Here is a 10,271-nt window from a genome sequence, read left to right as displayed (position 1 = left end):
CTGTAGCAACGGTACCGTGTTCTGTAACTGCATAGTCCAATAGGGTCTGATACTATATAATATACCTCTATATACAACTAACTAATTTACCATGATTCTGAAATAACCGTAATAACCATGATACTGCATAAACTGTACTGTAATTCATACGTCGTAATACTGAGAACTGTATAATCGTAACACTGAAACCACATAATCATAATACTGAAGTTCATATAATCAGGGTACTGAGAATTGTATAATCATGGTACTGAAATTCATAAAATCATGGTACTAAAATTCGTAAAACAGATCTCCATATTATAATCATATTCTTAAGCCACACCATACTTTAATACATAATTTTCATAATTTAATAAACTGTATAATATTTTAAAAATACCTAACATAACATATTTCCCATACCTGACGACTAGAAAGCCCCTACAGTATATTGACGTAACCCCCGCAGGGCCTCCTACATGACACCTTGAAAACAAAATTTGACAGAACAGAATATCAGTATTTTTTCGCCTACATCATTTCCTATAATTGTCATAAGGCCAAAAATGGGCTAAAAGACCTTACCCTGAATTTGGGATGAATTCCAACTCGATCCCACCGACGATCCGCCCTAATAAACATGAAGAGAACTCCACTAGGAACGTCGTGGTGGCTTCAGATCGTCGATCCAATGACTAATGAGGCCGAAATCGGAGAGAGAAGTGAGAGGAGCCTTAGGAGAGAGAGAGAGAGCACTGAAAATGGGTAAAAAATCCAAGTTTGCACTATTTATACTGCAGGATTCGTCGACGAGCCACGTCACTTTGTCGACGAATCCTTTAGTAAATTCATTGACGAACCTTACCATTCATCGACAAAATTTAGAGTAGCCCAAATCCTGCACTCGGTATTTTCTCGTCGACGAAATCTTGCCTTCCTCGATGAGGTCCTGAAGACCTTCGTCGATGAGACCTTGTATTCGTCGACGAATTTCCTTATGCACTCGTCGACAAACCCCTGTATTCCCTGACGAGTCTATTGGCCTTACAAGGCTTAAAACCTTGTTATCTTGTTTTGATGCAAACAAACAAGTGAAATTTAATGTATTTATGTGAATATTGATATTTCAGGGCTCATATATGAGAAAGCAAAGGTCAAAGTGCTTTAGAGGATCAAATGAAGCTTAAAAGAGTCCAAGCATGGATTTAAAGATGATATATTAAACCTTGAAGAATATGAAGACATTAATGAGTTGTTAAAAGCCAAGGAATATTAAAAGATCCAAAGAAAGGTAAAGTGATAAAGCTTAAATAATATGAAAGCTTGAAGAAAAGATGGATGCTTGAAGAAACAAAACATTAAGACTTAAGAATGAGAAAAGTTTTAGAAGTTTTCATGTAAGTACTTTTAATGTTTAAAATATAGTTTGAAATATTTTGAAGATCTTAGGTTAACTTAGACCTAGATACTTTTTAAAATACCTGCAAAATATTTTTATGGCTAAAAATTATTTTAAAAGGGTTAGAATCATTTTTGGAATAAAAAGCACCAAAAAGGGTTTTTCAATTTGTTGTTAGTTTTTATACAGTCACATTAAGGTGAATGTTTCACTATTAAAACCTCCTTATTTTGAAACGTTGTCAACATGAAAGTTGTAGTATTTTCTCTTATCTTTCATTTGAAACTAAGAACACCTAATTTAGAGTTGTATATAAAATGTTAGAGTCAAAACATTGAAGCAGGGTCATTGTTGACCGAAGAACAAGACAGAATAGGCCGAGAGTTACAGCAGCGAGTTCAGATGACTGAACTTGCAACTTCACTTGACTGAACTTGTGACATCAGATGACTGAACCTTGATTTCAGTCAACTGATCCTATATCCAGTTCTATTTTTTTTAAGGGGTTAAGAAACTTCAGTCGACTGACCTCAACACTTCAAAAGACTGAACACTGTTCAACAAGAAAAAATTTTAAAACTCTTGTTTTTAAAATATAGCCGTTTGACCTCTAAACTTTCTAAAATTTTGGAAAACTCTCAAAGGAAACTTTGCAACATGGAAACAAGTTTGAAAGCCTATAAATACATAGTTTCGCAAATCAAAACTCATCCAAGAATTGAAAAATCTGCTTGTAAAGCTGAAAGTATTCTTGTTCTTCAAAGCTCTCTTGTTCACTCTTTGAAAAATTATTTTGCTGAGAATTCTGAAGTGCTGATCCTTCTTTCTCTGAGTTCCTACTACTAATCCTCTTCTAAGAAGGATATTGGTGAATTCTACACTTGAGCTTCATTGTATTTCATATTGATATTTTACATTCAAAGTATATAGTGCTGAAATTGTACTAACTTGCTCTTTAAGAGAGTATACTTGTATGCAAATCTTATCTTGTGTTTTTTATAGTTCTTTGACGTTCCAAGGGTCGTTTTAATCGTTGGCTAAGCAAGGGGACATTGCTTAGAGAGGCAAACTCTAGCCTATGTAAGGAGTGACCGAACGAGGGGATATCGTTTGGAGAAGGCGGACTCTAGCCTTAACCAAGGAGTGTTGTAATCGGTATTGTTCCACCCGTCAATGGAACTGAACTAGTGAATCATTTGGTGGTTTGCCAAAGGTGAGGACGTAGGCTGAGTATAAGCCGAACCTCTTAAAAATCTCCGTCTCATTCTCTCTTTCTCTTACTCTTTATTTTTAGCATATTTAAATTGCGTGGATGGTTAAAAATTTGGGAATCATATAAACTACATATATTTGGAAAATTAAACAAACTTAAGGTTTAATTTTGATTTGGGTTGTGGAAACCGAAAGGGAGTACACTGGTTACACCATGTCTTACAGAAACCTTACGGGAGTATGTTACTTGGTTAACATCCCAAAAATAAATTTACCAAGAGTTTATTTGAGTTCTAAATATTTGGAAAGATTGATTTGATTCATCCATACAGGGGTTTACATTAGCCAGCATAAATTCTCATTCACTACAGGGCTTAGTTCAAATTTGAAAAATATAAACAAACAACCATCTTGAGTTGTAATATTACCAAAGTGTTGAATACTTTATATCTTGGTTTGGTTGTTTGTTAAACTTGTACTTGGCAAATAAATTGATTGTTTGGCTTGAAGATATTGTTTAATTGATTGGTTGTTTAATTGTGTTATTGATTGGATAAAGGAACTAAGTTCTCGATTGATTAAAGAATTAAACAAACAAGTCAAGAATTGGTTAAAAGATATAAAGGAAGTTTAAGGTATCTCAAAAAGGAATTAAAAGAAATTTTTTAAAAGCCAATTCACCCCCCCTCTTGGGAAGCTATTCCTAATTTCAATTGGTATCAGAGACAAGTTATAGCAACTCTTAACTAGAAGCTGTAAAAAGATCGTAATGGCTAACTGAGGCGTAGCTCCCTTTGGAGAGGGACAATCTTCAACTAGGCCACCTATCTTTTGTGGTTTGAGCTATACCTTCTGGAAAAAGAGAATGCAAATATATCTTCAAACTATGAATTGGAAAGCATGGGAAGTTGTCATGGAAGGTGATCAAATTCCCACTAAGATAGTTGATGGATAACGAGTTTCCAAAGAGAAAAATGATATGACCGACCTAGATTATAAGATGCTACAAGTTAATGCTAGTGCTATGAATGCTTTATATTGTGCCTTGGATGCTAATGAATTTAATAGAGTAATGACTTTCAAATCAGCTAAGGAGATATGGGATAAGTTAGAAGTAACATATGAAGGAACAACGGATGTTAGGAATAATAGGGTTGATATGCTCACAAGTGAGTATGAACCCTTTAAGATGAACCCGAATGAATCAATTACAAATATGTTTACTAGGTTCACTCATATAATAAATCTTCTAAATGTCTTAGGAAAAACTAACACTACTTATGAGATGATAAGAAAATTTCTAATAGACCTTCCCTCCATATGGGAACCAAAGGCTACTGCTATCACAGAAAGGTAGAAATATGAAAAATACATCCTTAGATGAGCTTATAGGTTCTCTCCTCACATACGAAATGACAATGAATGAAAAAAGTGGGAAAGCCAAAGCCCAAGAAAAAATAGCCTTTAAAGCCTTAAAAGAAAACTCAAGTAGTGAAATGGATGAAGATGAAGAAGCCTTCATATCTAAAAAGCTAGCAAGGATACTAAGAAGGAGAAACAAAATCAAGAGAAGAAATCAAAAATCTGAATCAGATGAATCAAAAGAAGAAGTTACCAAGAAATCAAAGAATAAAACTCCTAAATGCTACAATTGCAATAAAGATGGACATTTAAAATCAGAATGTCCACTATTAAAGAAAGGGTCTAAAAAGAAAAACAAGAAGGCCATGAAAGCCACTACTTGGGATAGTACAAGTAGTTCGGAGAATGAAATAAGTGACCAAGAGGTTGCTTACACGTGCTTTATGGCATGGGATAACGAAGAAACCTCCTCAACTAAATCTTCAAATAATTTTTGTAGTGATAAATCAAGTGATGAGGGTATGCCATCTTATGATGAAGTTCAAAATGATTTATTCAAAGTACATAAGATGCTTATCAAAGCAAATAAACAAAATACTTCATTGAAGAATAAGAATGAAAGTTTAATGAAAGAGTAAGAATTCTTAAAGAATGCTGAAAGAGATAAAGACTCAAAACTCAAGCAATTAGAACATAAGTATGAATCAGCAATGAAAGAAATAGAATCCAAAAATCTTGCTGAAAAAGAAAGCAACTTGAAAATTGAGAAACTAGAAAGCAAGGATGAAAAGATGATAGAAGACCTTCAATCCTTATCCTCTACCATATATGAGAAAGATATGTATATTTCTGGATTAGAGGATAACATAAGAAAATTATCTCTAGAGTTAGAGAAATCATTAAAAAAGGTTGATAACAAGAAAGAAATAGAGTTAAATGATCTCAAGAATTAAATCAAAGATAAGGATAAAATTATTTACAATTTTACTAAAGGAAAGGAAAACCTTGATAAGATGATTGGCTTACAAAGAATGTCTCTAAATAAAGAAGGCATTGGTTTCAATGGAATTGAAAATAAAAAGAAAAAGAATTCTTACATAGGATATTTCTAAAAAGAATAAAAAGACTATACTTGCACATCTTCTAATGCCTACACAAACACCATATGCTATTAATGCAAGAAAAAGGGGCATATAAAGTTTGAATGTCCGTTTAAGAGGAAAGGTGTTAAAACCAAGCAAGTATGGAAAATAAAAGAAACCTTCCTTCAAAAATCCTCCGAACCCAAGAAAATATGGGTACCAAAAATGAAATAATGACTTCACACATATATAAAATAGAAAATGGCATTGTTGGCCAAAATCATAGAATGAATTTTTTACAAGGCTTAAATTAAGAAAATATTAAGAAATAATCAAATTAAGCTTATTACTTAAGTACCTTGATTAAGAAGAAGATATTTAAGAATGAAAGCTTACATGGCTATATGATAAGCTCCCTACTTATGTGATGTATTGATATGCTATATGCTACATGAGTATGACTTGACTTGACTTGACTTATATTGATAATTTATGGCTCATTATATTGCAAACTTGAGCATGATTATGAGGCTGAATCTTGATATGAAATTAATTTTTGACTATGCATGCCAATAATGAATCAAGTGGATAAATTTGTCTTGTGCTACTCTTTATATTGATATCCATGAGCTATGAATGATATTTTTGATATCTATGAAATATACATTATGTGTTATTAAGTTTTGGTATCTATAAAGTATTTTTGGTATCACATGTTAAAAATTTCAATAGATATCAAATCTAAAAGCTCACTTGGTATCACAAAGTCAAATTATTTATAAGCATGATTATGTCTATGAGCATGATGTGACATTAATGATCTTAGCATGATATTGGTATTTGATGAGTGTGTTCATGAGAACATACAAGATATGAATCAATATATGAAGCATGGATAATAAACCTAAAAGCATAATTGGTGTTAAATCTGAATGTATTGAATTCAGGGGGAGTGTCATGAATCAATAATCAATTGATATCATGAATTAAATTTTAAATTTTAAATTGGTATCATAAAAACCATCAAATTAATATCAGCTGGTATCTTGAATAAATGTTGTGAGCTACACACTACACATGCTATATTGAAAAACAATAACTTGAGTGTGTACATATGTTTGGAATACATAGTTATTGATATGCTCAAAATGATTTGTATTTGAATTTAAATATTTTCTTTTCTTTTTGATTGATGTCAAAAGGGGGAGAAGCTGTGAAGCAAAAATTGAGCATAATTGAGCATGAGCATAATATTGATTGAAAAAGCTTGTAAAACAAAAAGAAAGTGATGAGCATAATTGATGAAATTAATATTGATCTTTTTAAGCCTTTTTACGATGAAGCTTACTGAAAGGGGGAGCCTTTTTAAGGCTTACTCACATTTTTGCTCCTTGTTTGTCATCATCAAAAAGGGGAGATTGTTGGCCTTACAAGGCTTAAAACCTTGTTATCTTGTTTTGATGCTAACAAACAAGTGAAATTTAAAATATTTATGTGAGTAATGATATTTTAGGGCTCATATATGAGAAAGCAAAGGTCAAAGTGCTCAAGAGAATCAAATGAAGCTTAAAAGAGTCCAAGCATGGATTTAAAGATGATATATTAAACCTTGAAGAATATGAAGACATGAATGAGTTGTTGAAAGCCAAGGAGTATTAAAAGATCCAAAGAAAGGCAAAGTGATAAAGCTCAAAGAATATGAAAGCTTGAAGAAAATATGGAAGCTTGAAGAAACAAAACATGAAGACTTAAGAATGAGAAAAGTTTTAGAAGTTTTCATGTAAGTACTTTTAATGTTTAAAATATCGTTTGAAATATTTTGAAGCTCTTAGATAAACTTAGACCTAGATACTTTTTAAAATACCTGCAAAATATTTTTAAGGCTAAAAATTATTTTAAAAGGGTTAGAATTATTTTTTGAATAAAAAGCACCAAAAAGGATTTTTCTATTTGCTATCAGTTTTTATACAGTCACATTAAGGTGCATGTTTCACTATCAAAACCTCATTATTTTGAAAAGTGGTCAACATGAAAGTTGTAGGATTTTATCTTAGCTTTCATTTAACACAAAGAAAACCTAATTTGGAGTTATACATAAAAAGGTATAGCCAAAACATTGAAGCAGGGTCACTGTTGACAAAAGAACAAGACAGAATAGGCCGAGAGTTACAGCAGCAAGTTCAGACGACTGAACTTGCAGCATTAGTCGACTGAACCTGTGACATCAGATGATTGAACTCTGATTTCAGTCAACTGACCCTGTATATAGTTCTATTTTTTTTAAGGGGTTAAGAAACTTCAGTCGACTGACCTTGACCCTTTAGATGACTGAACACTGTTCAACGGGCAAAAATTTTAAAACTCTTGTTTTTAAAATATAGCCGTTTGAGCTCTAAACTTTCTAAAATTTTGGGAAACTCTCAAAGGAAACTTTGCAACATGGAAACAAGTTTGAAAGCCTATAAATACATGGTTTCGCAAATCAAAACTCATCCAAGAATTGAAAATTCTGCTTGTAAAGCTGAAAGTATTCTTGTTCTTCAAAGCTCTCTTGTTCACTCATTGAAAAATTATTTTGCTGAGAATTCTGAAGTGCTAATCCTTCTTTCTCTAAGTTCCTACTACTAATCCTCTTCTAAGAAGGATATTGGTGAATTCTACACTTGAGCTTCATTGTATTTCATATTGATATTTTACATTCAAAGTATATAGTGCTGAAATTGTACTAACTTGCTCTTTAAGAGAGTATACTTGTATGCAAACTTGAAAAATATAAACAAACAACCATCTTGAGTTGCTATATTACCAAAGTGCTGAATACTTTATATCTTGGTTTGGTTATTTGTTGTTTAACTTGTACTTGGCAAATAAATTGATTGTTTGGCTTGAAGATATTGTTTAATTGATTGGTTGTTTATTGTGTTATTGATTGGATAAAGGATTTAAGTTCTCAATTGATTAAAGAATTAAACAAACAAGTCAAGAATTGGTTAAAAGATATAAAGGAAGTTTAACGTATCTCAAAAAGGAATTAAAAGAAATTTTTAAAAGCTAATTCACCCCCCCTCTTGGGAAGCTATTCCTAATTTCAGAGTCCTTGCAATTTCTTGAAATTATTATTATTATTATCTCCAAAATGTAATGTCGTCGACGAAGTCTACTGCCTCCTTCTATTCCTATTTCCATTTTCCTCTCTTATTATTATTTAAATATTATTATTCTTCGAGTCACTACACTCGGGCTATCAAGTCGCTGATCTTCACCAACATTTTGCCTCTCCTGTCAGCTTGAACGTAGTAAAAAATACTTTCTACTCTTCGGTACAAGGGAGCACTGCCAACATTTCCTTTATATCATGGACCTAGGTCTCAGCCACGAATGGGTTGGCCCCTTCTGAGAACAATGGGGGTCTCATGCGTGTGTACTGCTCAATCATGAAACTTTGCTCCCCTGAACCCCTAGCAATATCTGCATCACCTACTGCATGATGCTACATAACACTACATCGGGGTCTTCGCTGCCCATACTAGAAGGCCTTACCTCATCACCTCCAGTATGTGCACTGCTACTTCCAGGATCCATCTTGAAAATGGTACAAAACGGTCTTAGAACTTTATTATCATAACACCACTAATACAATAAACAAACTAGGACCCATAAAATATTCTTCTATAAATATCCTCATATTTCCCAATTTAAGATTCAGTCCTACCACTCAGAAACAAGAACCAGCGATAATTTACTATGGTTTTTTCTGAAGTTGTCATCCCAGGAAAGTCACAAAAACAACCACGAAATTTTTGCATCCAAGCCACAAGATAGAACCCTAAATTTCAATCTTATCCTCCACAATGGCTAACTCATATCCCAATCTACCCATCTCCTGCTCTCATCAAAATCTATTCCTATACTCTCATATTGTATTCCGCTGTTTACTAAAGTCTGCTGAACCTAGCCACCTAGGCTCTGAAACCAAACATGAAGCCCTGATTTTTCCTACCATTTTTATTTCCAATAAACAATAAATAATAAATCATCACCGCTCAACCAACTCTGATACCATATATCCCACATAACCCGACCCGTAGTGGGTATCTACATACACCATCCCAAATACAAATACTTGACTACTAACCATCCATATATACACATGTCTATAAACATCTCCAAAAGATCGACAAAATTCTCTAGGGGATTACGCAAAACACATCCCTAACACAAAACACTTACCCTAACTACTAGGGTACCAACTCCTCTCTATCTTGGAGCTCTCTCTACTCGATGATTCTGTTTACCTAAAATGTTTAAATTTATGGGTGAGACACCTCTCAATAAGACGAAATAAATTATTCACAGTGTGTGGTCATATGAGTTTAATTATACCATAACACATTCCATTTTAATAAATATATCACATGGGAAAAATATATACGGATACATACTCATACTTACATAAGTATGCATATCATATATACATATACTTCCATTTCTTAAACCATATACATACCCGTTCATTCTCGTATCATATACATACTCATATATTGTCATATCATTTATATACTTTCTCATTCTTCATAATCATGTTCATATTCTTTCATGTCTCATATTCATATTCATATTTCCTCGCCCATGGGTGTACACCAGCATATAGCACATCGCGTCTACAACCCACGACTGTTCATTTCTTATATCAATTTCACATTCTTTCATTTCTCATATTCATATTCACATTTTCTAACCCATGGGTATCCACCAGCCTATAGCACAATGCGTCTGTAACCCATAGCTGTTCATTTTACTTTTCACTTTTCATAACATTTTCTAACACATGAGCATCCACTAGTATGTAATACATGTTGCATCTGTAGGTCATGGTTGCCTTGAGGATATTCACATCATTATGTATTCACCCCACATGGTGTCATTGTGTGGCTCGAAGGCTAGACCTAATCGCGGTTGGCTTACCCAGTTAGATCAAAATAGGGAATGTGTCTGTAGTACGATTGGCCTGGCCAATCCTAGTCTAGACTCTAGGGGGCAACACTACCCTTCTCACTGGCCTAATCGATTGTTTTGCCCCACTTTGAACCAGACGTGTGGTTGCACTATCACCATGCTAGCAACGATACCATGCTCTGAATACTATGGTCCATCAAGGTTCTCATTTTCACTTTTTTGTACTCATATTTCATCATTTCTATACATTTCATCATATCAATAATACTCAGCATTTT

The sequence above is a fragment of the Malania oleifera genome, chromosome 8 (assembly GCF_029873635.1).
Source record: "Malania oleifera isolate guangnan ecotype guangnan chromosome 8, ASM2987363v1, whole genome shotgun sequence".
Classification (NCBI taxonomy): domain Eukaryota; kingdom Viridiplantae; phylum Streptophyta; class Magnoliopsida; order Santalales; family Ximeniaceae; genus Malania; species Malania oleifera.
The sequence above is the reverse complement of the archived record's forward strand: the minus strand, read 5'-3'. Positions refer to the sequence as shown.